The sequence below is a fragment of the Trachypithecus francoisi genome, unplaced genomic scaffold (assembly GCF_009764315.1).
Source record: "Trachypithecus francoisi isolate TF-2019V2 unplaced genomic scaffold, Tfra_2.0 Lachesis_group9, whole genome shotgun sequence".
In the NCBI taxonomy this organism is placed as follows: Eukaryota; Metazoa; Chordata; class Mammalia; order Primates; family Cercopithecidae; genus Trachypithecus; species Trachypithecus francoisi.
Genome location: NW_022681474.1, coordinates 43,390,308 through 43,404,190, shown reverse-complemented (window position 1 = coordinate 43,404,190; position 13,883 = coordinate 43,390,308). Strand labels below are relative to the sequence as shown.

Sequence of the window (13,883 nt, the reverse complement as noted above, 5' to 3'; positions counted from 1 at the left end):
ATTCTTCCACTCAGGCACTTCCCTGCTGTGGCTCCCCAGGTGCCTGAAGCTCAGAGGAGATGCAAGGGAAACTGAGGCACAAAAGTGGGGCAGTGACCTACTCAGAGGCATTTAACAAGTTAGAAGCAAAATATAACCTTTCTCCTTCTGCTGTCTCCAACCACCCGGGGGCATCTCCAGCCTCATTTCTTTTGCTGCTGCGCAGCAGTCCCAGCCTCCACAAAGCCCCCATTATCTGCCCCAGTGTGGCTGCTGCAGGGTCTTGGCCCAGCTGTTCCCTTTGCGTGGAATGCTTTCAGTTGGCTCATAGTCTGGTCATTCTTTGGGGCTCAGCTGGCAACTCACCTCCTCCAGGAAGCTCTCCCTGACCTCTGAGGCCTTCAGAGTCCATAGACCCTGGCCCTAGGTAATGCCATGTTGCCTGTGGTCAGCGGCCTCCCAGACGGTGAGTCGGCTGGACACTCTGCTGAGCCTTGGCAGAGGAGGCTGATGAGGGAAGGGCAGCCCCTGGTTTCCCGAGTCCACTTTCCTTCCTCACCCTCTTGCCCCTTGTAAGCCTCACACTAGGCCCTGACTCTCAGGCATTGCCCCTAGCCCTGACCATTGGGCCTGCAAATCCCGGCCTCATTGGGGCTCTCTGGCTAAATGGATGACAGGGTGAGCCCTCGCTCACGGTGGCAAACCTCTCACAACAGGAGGCAGAACACAAATGCGGCTCCACGGAGCCAGGTCTGCGGGTTCCCGCGCAGCTCTCAGTCCCAGTTCTGGTGGCTCTCCACAGGTCCCCAGAGCTTCCTTGGCCCCTCGGGGTCGGTCCTGCCTTTCTGCAGATAGAAGGCTCCTATTGCTGCTGCTGCTGGCCCCTGCCCCAGCCAGCCTCTGCAACCCCCATGTAGCCTACACAGTTTAGGGTGGCCCTGCACTCAGCCGATAGCCTGGAGCGCCATGTTGGCTACCTTGGGGCATGTCCTCCTATCTCTGGGCCTCAGTTTCCTCATCTGTGCCACGAGTGGGGTGAGCAAAATGATTTCTAAAGACCATTCCTCCCAACATGAGAGAGGCTGTGGGTTTGCTTTTGTCCCAGTAAAGGTGCCATGCTTGTGGCCCCACCCAGTGTCTATTACTTGCTGCAAGGTCACTGAGGCTTCGGACCTAGGAACACAGGGCATGGGCAAGTCTGTCCTCCACCCCAATGTGTGACCTGGGTGTGTCACTCATGAACCAGAGAGAGACAAACTCCAGAGCTCAAAAAGAGCCAGGGGAGCAAACATCAGTGGTAGGGAGAAGCGCCCTCAGTAAGTAACACCCGGGAAACTCTTTACAACCTCACACTCCTGCCAGAACGAGCGCACACCATCCATGAGGCATCCCCAGGACTCTGGGAGAGCCACAGGGAGACCCAGACCCACTTCTCTTGGGAAGGATGCTGCCTACCTGCTCTAGCTTCTGTACCCACCACAAGGGATGCTGTGTGTCCCTGGGTTGGTCTCTGAGCCTCTCTGATCCCACCATGTCACTGGGCAATGTCCACCCCAAGCTCTGAGCTGAGGTCAGGCCTACCGAAGATGGGGTTGGGGGAGGTGTGCAGATTGTGGCACCTGGCTCCACCGTAGGTCGCTTTATCTTGCAGCATTTGAGAAGACTGGCTTTCCCCTCTTGGTAGAAAGCCCCAGCGCCTGGCCCAGCAGAGGTGCCTGGGTTGCTGAAGAGGCCGTGGTGGAGCATGAAGGTCCGGCCAGTAGACAAGCCTCCAACCCTGCTCTTCCTGCTACCACAGTTCCTGGGTGAACTGAGTCTTAGACTGGACCACACCTCACCCTTGCCCCAGCTTGCAGGCTGAGGCCAGCCCTCCTAGCTCTCACAAAGGAGCTGCCACTGCCCTACAGCTTCTTTTGGCTCCCCACTCCCTGCAAGTTCATGGCCACACTCTGTGGCCTAGCATTCAAGGCCCTCAAGGGCTGCCTCAGCTATGGCTGAATCAATCTTCCTCCCTAGCTGGACTGTCCTGACCCATGCCACCAAGTTGTGCCAAGACCCCAGGAAGACCCTACTCTTCCACTCTATAGGAACCCCATTCCCCTTCCCCCTCCACCAGGCAGTCTTCTCTGGCTGCCTCCTACAGCATGAGGAAAGAGCTCACCTACCTAGCAACCCCGCACTGGAGACTGTGACCTCTACTCAGACCTCCGTACCTGGGGCTGTGTTCTCCCAGCTCAACTGCAGATTCACTGTTGGATACCAGAGTCTAGCACAGTGCGGGAGCACAAGGAAGTGTTCAACCCCAAGCTGGCTGATGAAGAGAATGGATCACCCAGCAAACATGCAAGTACCTATGACAGGCAGTTTGTTGTGGTAGTGAAAACACATATTATGGTGTCAAATAAAACTGGGCTGAGTCCTAGCTCCACTATAACCTGTGTGACCTTGGCTAAGTTTCTTAACCTCTCTGTGCTTTGAGTTTTCTCATTTGTACAACAAGATAGTACCAACTTCAATGGGTTGTTGACACCCTTGAAGACTGTAGTTTGTAATCCCTGACCCATCCCAATCCTCTGGTTTTATAGACCAATAAACGGCTTCTCAGAGAGGGGCAGCAACTTGTCCAAGGTCACATAGCAGTTCTGTGATGGGACTGAGGCTTGAACACAAGTCCTGCTCAGAGGGCCCAACAGGACAGCAGTCTCACCCAGGTGACCCAGAGACGCATCCTACCTTGGGCAGGAATAAGCAATGAGCTGCAAACGATTCCCAGCTCTAGGCTGGGGCGGGGGTTGTGGAGTCATAGCAGGCTGCAGAGGCTGGGGTGGAGGGCCCGGGCCGCAGGCCACAGATTCCACGCAGTGGGAGGAGAGGTGTGCATTCTCAGCTGGCGCCGAAGATTGACAGGCACGCCATATGCGGACCCTGGAATCCCAGCTCCGTGTGGCCATGGGCTGGGCCCTGGCCAGGCCTGCTGTGAGCTGGGCTTGGCATTCAAGGTCTTCACGGCCAGCCCCAAACCGCCTATGTAACCCTGGAAGTCTGCTGACTGACAACTTAGGGTGTGCATGCTGGCAGCCTAAAGCCGCACACCAGGGGTTGGAGGGGCTGGCGAGCAGAGTGCAGCCTTCGCCCCAGGTGGCTGCCCACAGAGCTCTGAGCAACAGCTGTTTGGGATTGCCTCATGTGAAACCCAAATCCAGCCCAACCCCAATCCCTGATCTCCCTCTTCACGTTTTCTTAAAAGACCACACAACCATGCAGCTCCGTGGAGGGAAACCCTCCTGTGTGGCCACAGCCCTGGAGTCCGCCCCCGACTCACTCCCGCTGCTGCCACCTCCATTCTACATGCTAGAAAGTGCCAGAAAGCACTAACCACGCTCCAGGTACAGCTGTGAGAGTGCCCATGGCTTACTTCGTTGAATCCCTCACAACTAGAGATACATTCTCCCCATTTTATAGATGAGTAAATGGGGCACAGAGAGGCGAAGTCACTAATGAGAAGCCACAAAGAAAGGGGTAGCAGAACTGGAAAACCTCCAGGCCTCAGCCCAGTCTACTGCCGCAATCCGCCAGCATCCTCCACACTCATCCACCAAGAGCGTTCTGAGTGTCTTTCGTGAAGTGCCAGCCACATGGAACAGTTTGTCATGCCCCTGACGTGACACCCCTCTCATCCGGCCAGCCTTTGCCCGCAGTTGCAGCCCAGGCCAGCTAAGGCCTTCTCACCTCTGCCCCAGACTTTGGAGCCATGTACACCTGGCTCTAGCCTGCCGAGCAATGTGAACTGGGCTACATCACTTGTGGGGAAAAGCAGGGCTGGGCGCGTGTCTACTCTAGCTGGCTGGACCTCTGTGCTCTACCAGGCCCTCTTCAGCAACCCACACACCTCTCCTAGGCCAGGGGCTGGAGCTTTCTACCAAAAAGGAAAAGCCAGTCTTCTCAAATGCTGCAAGATGAGGCGGCCGAGGGTGGAGCCTAGGTACCACTCTCTGCTGCCACTGTCTACACCCCTGCCCAATGTGGGTCTGACCTCAGCCTAGGAACTTAGGGTGGTTGTACCTCTGAGCCTCTGTTTTCCTATCTAGCAAATGGGAATAGGGCCTTTCAAGAGTTCTCAAGGGTGTGATGGGTGTGAAAGAGCTTTGCACACTGTAGAGAACTCTATAGTGCAAGAGGTCACGGCAGCTACTAAAGGTATCACAGAGCAAAGGCTGGAAGGAAGGAGCTGGGGGTCAAAGAAGTCTCCATGACATCTGACCTGCAGGAGTGAGTCTGCCAAGGAGAGATGGATGGGTAGGCAAGGGGCAGTCCAGACAGAAAGCTCTGCAAATAAAACAGAGTAGACTCCCCATACCCTCCACTGCCCAGCCTGGTAGATTTGGAAAAGCACAAAAAACCAGGCCACCAAGGTCGGCAGGGGCAGCGCTGGAAGGTAAATGGGGCGGGTCAGGAGAGCCTTGAATACCACTGCCTGACGGAAAGGGTTGCCATTCCACCCTGGCCAAGCTTCTGTCCTGGACTGCTTGGGATAAGCTAGATGCTGGCACCACTGACCCTCCTCTGCAGGCAGGAGGGTACCATCGCTCATTGGCAGATGAGGTTTATGGAGATGAGGAGGACTTGCCCAAGGTCGTCAGGCTGGTAAGTAACTGGTGGCGCCTGCACTCGACCTCAGTTCTTGGCGCTAAACCCCACAATTGCTACACTTACTCAAGCAGGGTTGGCTTCATGGGCCGTCACACAGGGCTGCAAGCTTAGAAGGACCCTACTTTGCTGTCAGCATCTTGAAATCCTTTATAATTCATGAACAAAGGGCTCTGCATTTTCATTTAGCATTGGACCACAGCTAAATTATTAGCTAGCCCTGATTCTAGGAAACTCTGATGGGTATTGTTGGGTGCAGGTGCAGGTGCGAAGGGCCATGAATAAACTCTCACTTTTCTGGGACTCTGGTGGAGCGGAGCCTTCTGCTGGGTCTTCCTTGGCCTTCGACATCAACCTAGCAAATTTCTCCTCTTCACAAGGCCCAGCTTAAATGTCACCTCCTGAGGATCCTTTCCGATTTTCTTCCATAGGGAAACCTACCACCTATGCCAGGCAGAACCCTGGCTCCCTGTGCTGTGGTCCCACACTCTGACCCTTTAGCAGGTCACAGAGCCTCCCAATGGGTATGCAAACAGTGGCTACCTCTCCAAAAGCCTAGGACTCCTCCAGGCCTCTTGGGTACCCCAGAGCTTTCTGCTGGTCAAGTTTCCAGAGGACAATCCTAAAGATGCTTTACAAAGGAGTCGTAGAGAGGAAGTTACTAGTTCATGCTAGAAAGCAGACCCCAGAAAAAAGCCTATCTTTCTACTTGCAAGAAAATGGCAGGTATGCCCACAAATACTAGGTCAGAAATAAAGCCCAGATAATCCCAGAAGCCTCCTTGGGAATCCCCTCTAACATGGAGGGGCTCTCTGGGAAGGAGGGAGGGAAAGGAAAAGGAAATGTTGAATTGAGGAGGGTACAGTGTGGTTAATAAGCACCCAATCCTGGCTGTGCTACTTCCTGACTGAGTGGCCTGCCCTCTCTGAGCCTCAGTTTCCTCATTTGCAAAGTGGGTAATAAATGACCTATCCCTGAAGGGAGATCATGGGAGAAAAGAGCATAAATGTTCACATCTGATGACCTGGATCTGAAGCCCAGCTCCGACACGTATGAGCAGGTGTCCCTGAGAACCTCGCCTATATTTACTGTGCCTCGATTTCCTCATCTGGAAATTGCTCAGTAAGACCTTCTTCTCAGGCTTCTCAAGGGGATTTGGAGAACTCACGGAGGCAATGTGCCGGTCTTCTGGCAGGGAGCCAAATGTGGTTGCTGTACCAAAGCTGGGCACTGCAGGCTCCCAACTCCTCAGCAGTCAACAGGGAAGTGCAGGTGGGAAAGCGGGAGCAGGGATGACACAGACCCCCACCACCTTGGGGGAGGCAGGCAGGGTGGACTGTCATGCCCATGATTCAGAGAGCACCAAGGCCCCAGGGGATGAGACGCCTGGAGAGGATCAGCCCCAGCATCCCCACTCTGCCCGTAACCTGTTTTCTTCTCATGAGACTACTAGCTTCAATTTGTTGAAGCCCTGCAGAGTGCCCAAAATTGCTCTCCATAATCTACACAGCAGCCTCTCGTCCTTGTGGCCACCGTATAGGAGGTGGACGGGGATGATTCCTGTTTCTAGATAGGGAATGAGGCCTGGAGAGGGCAAGGGCTTGTCCCTGGTCGGTCGCATGGCTGGCCCTCAAGCCCCAACACCCTCCCCAACATACACACAAACAGAGCTCCAGCTCAGCCTCGGCCCAGGCTGCCCAGAGCCTCCCAGGAGCTGCTGGAAGCTTTTGCTCGTGTAGAGCCATCGACCTCTGAATTGCCTCTTCTTGTTGGAACGCACCCTGCATTGCGTGTGCATGGATATGCAGCTCCGTGTGTGTGAGAATGCTGTGTGCTTGTGAGAGTTTGTGCCCGTGTATATGTGTAGTTCCAACAGGAGTTTGTGAATGTGTATGGGAGCATGCAAGTGCATGCAAGTGTTATCTGTGTGCACTCACGTGGCATGCAGAAGCGACGTCTATGTACACGTTTGTGAGGAAGTACGCATTTGCACGTCTGTATTATCTGTGCACTCACCACCATTCATGTCTGTATGTGCATGCACATCCTGCCAGGTTCTGCTCCATCTACTGCTTCTGTCTCCCCATACTGTATGTAACTCACTTGGGGTCACCTCCCCAGAATTCTCCCCCCAGCCTCTGAACTCTCTCCACGCCACTGTTACGGGGCTTACCACATCATCGGAATCTTTCTGTTTCTCCATGGAGCAGAGACTGGGACAGGCCCCTTTCCCTTGCACTGCAGTGGGTGCCTAATCCAGGAGGTGGCACACAGTAAGTGTTTAATACAAGCTTAGGAAAACGAACATGAGGTGCGGAGGGAAAGAAAGCCTTATCCAGCCTACACACCCCTCCTCTAGAGGGGGCCCTGGCTGCCACCTCAGAGGTACCTGGAGGCCAGGCCTGGTCCCTGCCGCATCACATCACATGTGATGTCATGACTGCAGACCCACCAGGAGCCTGTCACCTGGTAAGAGCCCCCCTCCCTTTTTCTTAAGTTGGGACAGGATCCAGCATTCTGAAGACACCCATAATTGCCCTGATCCCCACCCCAAGAAGCTAGGAGCAAGGCCAGAGGCAGAGTAGGCCGGGGGGCAGTGCCTGGCACACTGGAGCCACACAGACCTGGACTTGAACCCTAGGCTCAGCTAGGGGTGCCGCCTGGGGCATTTTAACTTCCTGAGTGAGGTTCAGTTTTCTCACATGTACAACGCTGGTGATTACAGCATGCCCTCATAATGCTGCTGTGACGCTGAAATAAGTCACAACTCTACACACAGTACCCAGAATACAGTTAAGTGCTTGTTGGGTTAGAGGATATCATTACTGTTATTTCCATAGACTAGAGTAGAAAGCTGAGGCCCTCTAGAAGGAAAGGGCTACCCAAGGCTACACTGAGAGTTGGCCGTAGAATAAAATCCAATGTCTAGGTCCCAGGTCAGGACACTCACCACCCTCCTCTGTGTGGCTTCCTTTGAGAGGAAAAGGCCAGGGAACAAATAAAGACTGAGAAAGAAGCCCCACCGCTCCCCAGCCCTCTGGACCCCTGATACAGCACCATTCACTCTGGGTGGCCCATACTCCCTGTCTGCCCCACATCAGCAGGTGCATAGCGCCAGAGGGCCAGCCCATCTTACTCACCTGCTCAGGCCTCCGCCGAAGGACCAGGACTCAAGTCTGCTGAGAGCGTCTGGAGGACGAGGCAGCAGCCCCAGCAGCAGTACGAAATCAGAATAAAGCTGCCGTGAGTCCTGTGGGAGACAAGAAAGGGGACAGTGAGCTCCAAGCTCTGACCCTGCGGGCAGCCCCTCACCCACGTCACGGACCTCTAGGTCCTTGCTGCCACCTCCTGGAAGGTGGAACTGGCCCACCAACGTGGAGCTACCCTAGACACTGGATACCACCCCGCCACTGCCAAATAAAGGTCGCAGCTCCTGAATGTCACATTCGAAGCCCCAGCTTTGGCCGAGCAGCCCTGAAGCCCTGAAAGCCACGGACCACAGCAGCAGCCAAACCTGCCCACCCACCACTGGGCTAGTCAGCCCAGCCTCCCAGAGTCCCTGGCTCCGGCCTTGGCACATGCTGGGTGCCCCGATCAGAGCTCTTCTCCCCACTTCTCTGTCTTTCAAGGGTCCCCGGCCTTCAAGACTCTGCTCAAGTGCTTCCGTGGAGCCCTCTCCCACCTGCCCTTCCTTGCTCCTTCGTCTCCAGTGGGCTGTGCACCTGGCCAACCCTGCCTCCTCCCGCTTCCCACAGGACACTCTCCCGCTCCAGGCCCAGCTCCTGGACACTGGAGTGAGGTCTAGTTTCTCTCTGTCCTCTGAACTGGTTAACAAAGACCACAGAGACTCCTTGATGAAGGAATGGTGCTGTGAAGGTGTGCAGTGAACAAACAGAACAACATGGGACGACTGAAGGCAGGAGGCCTCCCTGCATCCCTTCCTCTGTTCAATTCTAGAATATGGGGTCAGGTTGATGAGAAGAAAGAGACTTGGTGAAGTTGATACTTTTCTCTGTCATTTTACAAATGAGGAAACTGAGGCTCTGCGAGGGAAAGGGTTCCTCACATGGCGAAAGGCAAGGCTGGAGTGAAGTCCAAACCGCCTCAGGGATGGAAGCAGTGTGGCTGTCTTTCCCCCAGCTCCTGCATTTGCAGACCCCTGGCTTCCCTGACTGTTGAGGGTCAGGTCAACCATGAAAGGCAGCTTCTGGGAAAAGGAGAAGGCAGCGGGAGGCCTCTGGGGTGGAAAAAGTGCTGCAGGAAAGCTCTCGCTCAGAAAAGAGGGATCAGCCTCAGGGCTTCACTTCCCCTGACCTGGGGGCCTGAGGCTCAGGGCGGGCAGAGGGGACATCATGGGAAGCCCCCTCCAGTGTTCACGAGATGCGCCTCCAGCCCATCTTCAGCTGGGTCTTCTAAAGTCCCCTTCTGCTGGTGGGGCACACACTAGACACTAGTCCCACCACTGTGAAGAACAGTTTGGAAGGGTCTCTTACCCTGTGACCTCTCCCATGACCCAGCAACTCCATGTCCACAGAAAAATGTGCATATGTTCACCAGAAGACATGTGCTAGAGTGCTCGTAGCAAGGCAATTCATAACAGTCAGAAAATGAAAACTTCCCAAATGGCCACCAACCACAGAATGGGTCAACTGGTGTTTCCACACAACAAACTGCTGCACAGGCTTGGGAATGAGTGATCTGCAACTTCATCCAACAACACCACGGGTAAATCTTGCAAACATAGTGTTGACTCAAACAGAGAATACACTTAAGAGATCCATTTATATAAAGGTCAAGAAGGGCAAAAAGACTCTACGCTTGTAATAGACGAAATACGGCAGGGTCCTCAGGAGTTCCTCCTATCAAAAGGTGGAGTCTGTTCTCCACCCACTGAGAGCTGCCCTTGAGAGTTGTTTAGATCAATAGGATTCAGTGTGAGTGACACTTTATGAGTTACAGAGACTAGGCCTCAAGAGGTCCTGCCATTTCTAGCCTTCCCTCTCTTGGGAGGCTGCAGGCCATGGAGGAGGTATCTGTCTTACTGGAGGGTGGGGAACTCCCCTGGCAACAGCCAGCACCCAGTGCCTGTGTGACTGAGGCCGTCTGGACCTTCCAGTCCAGCAGACCCTCAAAGGTGACTGGAGCCACATGAGCCCAAGGGAATCGGCGGAGAAGCCCAGCCAAACCACAGAACTGTGAGGTTTCATAAATGGTGTCTGCTTTAAGCCACCAAGTTTTCAGTTGGTGTGCTGGGCAGCAGGAGATAACTCACAGCAGGCTGGAAGTCAGGACAGTCAGTATCTTTGAGGGGGCAGTGACTAGAGGGCACAGGGGGCTCTAGCCGGTCTGCAAGGTTCTGTTTCTTGATCTGCCTGGCGGCTACAGAAGCATGTGCCCTTCAGGATAATTTGTCAAGCTACAACTGTAGGAGATACACACTTTTCTGCATGGGTGTAACACTTCAATGGGAACTGAAGACAAATCTTTCCGTGGCCCTCTGCCCAGGTGAATCAGGTCAGCCCCGCCCTGGCCAGCTGGCCTCTGTAGCCCATCCCCAGCCCTGCAGGCTCTACGTCACTCTTTTGTGCACTTCCACAGGCTGCATCACACCTCCACCCCAGGATGCCATTCCCCTTCCTACCATGCTCAAGCCTGCAGTCAGGTGGCACCTTCTCCTGGAAGCCCTCCCTGATCTCCCCAGGCCTCGCCTGGGTGTCCATATTCACACAGTTCTCTCTCTGGGGCTGGGTCTTCCCCAAGGTGTGCAAGTCTCTCTTCTGCCTTCCCAGCTCTCAGAGATCTCCAAGCAGAGGCTCTATCAGGGTTGGGTGGCACCTCTATTCCTCTTCCCCCAGGGTCGAGACACCCCCAGCCATACTGTGATGGGCAGAGCAGGCTTCAGGGGAGAATGGGAGACTGGGATCACAAGATGGGTCAGCTGCCAGCACCCAAAATGGCAATTCTCTCCCGGGGTCCCAGCCTTCTCCCACCGAGATGGAGGGTGGGGCTGAATCTGGGGGTGCAGTAAGGGGCTAAGAGTGCAGGGCTTATGGTGGGGATTATACTCCCCATTTTCCAGTAGACCATGATGCCCAATAAATGTGCACCACTCCTCCCCTCTTAATTATCTATTAAAACAAAATTGGGAGATCCATGGCAGTAGTATAATGCTGCACCCTCTGGCAAAACAATGCGAACTGCTGGGCAGACAGAAGGAAGAGCTGTAATGCCAGACAGAGTCTGGGCATCGGCTCCACCAAAATCCTTCCATGTATTGACTCCATGAATTGTCCATCAGCCCTGAGTGACTGAGAAGGCAGAAGCCCGCCCACATCTGACCTCAGGTGAGTGACTGGCTGGGGCCTCAGCTGATCCCTAAAACCAGGGCCTTGGCCTGGCCACCCCTCTAAGGGCCTCTTGCCCCCATATTTGCAGCTCCAGCTCTGTCCTAAATAGGTATGTGGCCTCTGGGGAAATCTCTCAGCCCTCAGGTCCCCCCAGTGTCATCTAAGAGCTATGGCTGACACAACGATCTCTGACGAGCCAGTTTTCTCTCCCGTGGGAGGAATGGAGTTCCTGATAGGTCAAGGTGGTGCTCAGGCCCAGCCTCTTGCTGCCTTCCTCAGGGTCCCCACTATACCGGCGATGATGCTTACCAGCTGTAGGATGATGCAGCCACCTCACACACTACAGGCAGCCCACAGCACCTGTCACCTTCCTGCCTTCTACCTCCAGGACCTTTTGCTAAGAGAGGAAGCTCCTTACCCTGCAGAGAGACCCAAACAAGCCAGAAAATGGTGAGGCTGGGAGAGGGAAAGACATCAGATCCCAGGAAATACGGTGTGTCCCATAGCAGAGAGAACTCCAAGCCCACAAGGGCAGCTGGGTAGGTCACAGCCTAACATCAGAAGCAACTCTGGACTAGAGTACGCCTTCCACAAGTGGGTCTGCTACCTTGGGAGGTGGTGAGTACCTCATTCCCAGAGGCATGCAAGCAGAAGGGAGCTGCCACGTGGTGCTGTGGGTGCTGTAAGCACCAGAACAGAGCTAGACTCTGTAGTTCCCAAACTCCTCTGCTAAGAATCACCTGGGCTGATTGTTAAACCCACAGCTTCCCAGGCCTCTCCCCTGGGAATGGAAGTCTATGGGTCTGGAACACAGCCCAGAAATTTAAATTTTTAGCAAGTCCTCTCAGGTGATGCTCTGCATCTGGAAAGTTTGGGGGAGCACTGGCAGATGACCCTCCAGGTCCCTCTAAGTCCCTCACGCCACTCCACCACCCACACCCCATCTGGAAGACACCACCCGGGCAGCAGCCTTACTGCATCATTAAAATAAAAATGATTTAGAAGCTTTAGGAGGGGGCAAAGATGTCAGTGGGAGGGGAGATTCTCAGCCCACAGCCCGTTGTGATACCGGCGGCAGCTCCTTCCTAGCCCCCCTGGGCCCCCCAGAGCCATCCAGAAAAAAAGCTTAGCATTTGAGAGGGGGGTGCTGACAGCTGTTCAGCTGCTGCTCAGTGAGGCCCCGGAAAAGCAATTATCTTGCTCTTAGCAGAGAGGAGCTGGCTTTTACCCGCCCCTTCCCTCCCTCCCACCTTCACTCACACACACACACACACACACACACACACACACACACTCCCAGGCCAAGATGCTGTGGCTGGCTCTGAACCCGCCTTCCCCCACCCCTAGCCTCCAGATTTCTCCGACTCACTCAACCTCCATCCTCAGAGCACATTTCCAACACTTAAATCATTTAGCCTGCTAAACCGGAGACGGCGAAATGGGTGCTATTTCTTAAAAACATACAGAGAGCGTATTAAATTATTGATAGCCATTAAACAGGGGGAAAAAATTAAACAGCTCTCAGCTCTTATCAATCATTCATGCAGTTTCCACTGGGGTGTTTTCTGGAGAGTGATCACTCTGGCAACCTGGGGAGCCAGCTCCTGCTGGGCAGGGAAGGCTGCCGCTGCATGGAAACAGAGGGGGCCGCCCCAGTCCCCAGCAGTCAGCGGGGATCGGGGCAGGGGTCGCTCAGGCAAGTCAGCCTCTCTCCATTTGCAAACTCCCACCTCCTCTTCACCACACCATTCACAAAGGGAGACTCCAGCACCGCCTTCAGGAACCCTCTTAATTAAATCCAGCCTGCTTTTATTGAGCTGATACTACACATCAGGCCTGTAGGACCCACAAAGAAAAAAGCCTCAAGGCACCCACTCAGGAGAATGGGCTCCAAACGTGAATATACTACACTGTGACAAGAGCCGTCAATGGAGAGGGGGCTCAGAGGAAAGGGGGGCAGCCTTGGCCAGAGTAGGGGGCCAGGGAAGCCTTCACCAAAAAAGTCATTCTTGTGTAAATTCTTGGAGGGGGAGCAGAAAATCACCCAGACAACGAGTTGGAAAGGGCATTCTAGAAAAAGGGAATAGAATAACTCAGGCGAAAGCACAGCATAGCGCAGTGCCTGTATCTCAGCACGCACCCTGCCAGCAACAGCCTATGGGGTGGCGCCTGGGCACAGGAAGTGGAGTGTGCAGCAGCTGGAACTTCAGCCTCTCCTCCAGGCACTGGTCATATTAAGGCCAGGCCAGGGGAGGGAAGCACAAGGCCAGGACCCTCCAGGTGTGGATGGGCAGGAGGTTGGGGTTCACCCCAGCTGCCCGGGCAGCAGCACCTCCACCCCCGCATGGCAGCTCCATTTCCTGGCTCTGACTCAGGACACCTAAGCCAGTGTGACGCAGACCACGGAGGCTACAGGCCCAGTATGCTGCCGGTCTCTCGGCCACAGACAAGCCTGGCAGAGCTGCTCAGGAGACAGGCTCCCTCCTACCACTGAGCCATGCCAAGGACCTCGGCACCAGAGCTGTGGGAGCCAGCAGACACCTGATACCACCCAGCCTCACCGCACAGGGACCATCCACAACCAGAGGCCACTTGAGGCTCTGAAGCCAGGCCTGTCCCTGCCCTGGTATACAGGGCCAGCTCTGCATGCTGAAAGCCGTTCAGAAGCCCTCACTTGCTGCCTTGCTCAGAGCCCAGGAGATCAGGAGCTCAGGATCTCAGGAGCTGGGAGCCAGGAGCCGGGAGGAGGCCCTGCCAAGTGTTGATAGCACCCTTGCCAGAGAAAGCTGCTGTCACAGGGAAACATTCTGGGGAGAGTGGTTGTTTACCACCAACGCCTGGGACCGTCAAGAAATAATCAGAAGAAATTAAATTTGCTAAGTTGTGAAAGGTATAAAGGAACCCTCCCTC

General features: G+C 54.8%; 1 protein-coding gene across 4 annotated transcripts in view; it reads right to left on the bottom strand.

Moving 5' to 3' along the window:
- The window catches only part of ZMIZ1 (zinc finger MIZ-type containing 1), a 246,519-nt gene that overhangs the window by 187,922 nt on the left and 44,714 nt on the right, over window positions 1-13,883 (bottom strand). For all 4 annotated transcript variants that reach the window (XM_033209225.1, XM_033209230.1, XM_033209226.1 and 1 more), the window contains exon 2: window positions 7,767-7,876. The gene's annotated coding sequence lies outside the window, so the exon portion shown is untranslated. The remainder of the gene's footprint in view (window positions 1-7,766; window positions 7,877-13,883) is intronic.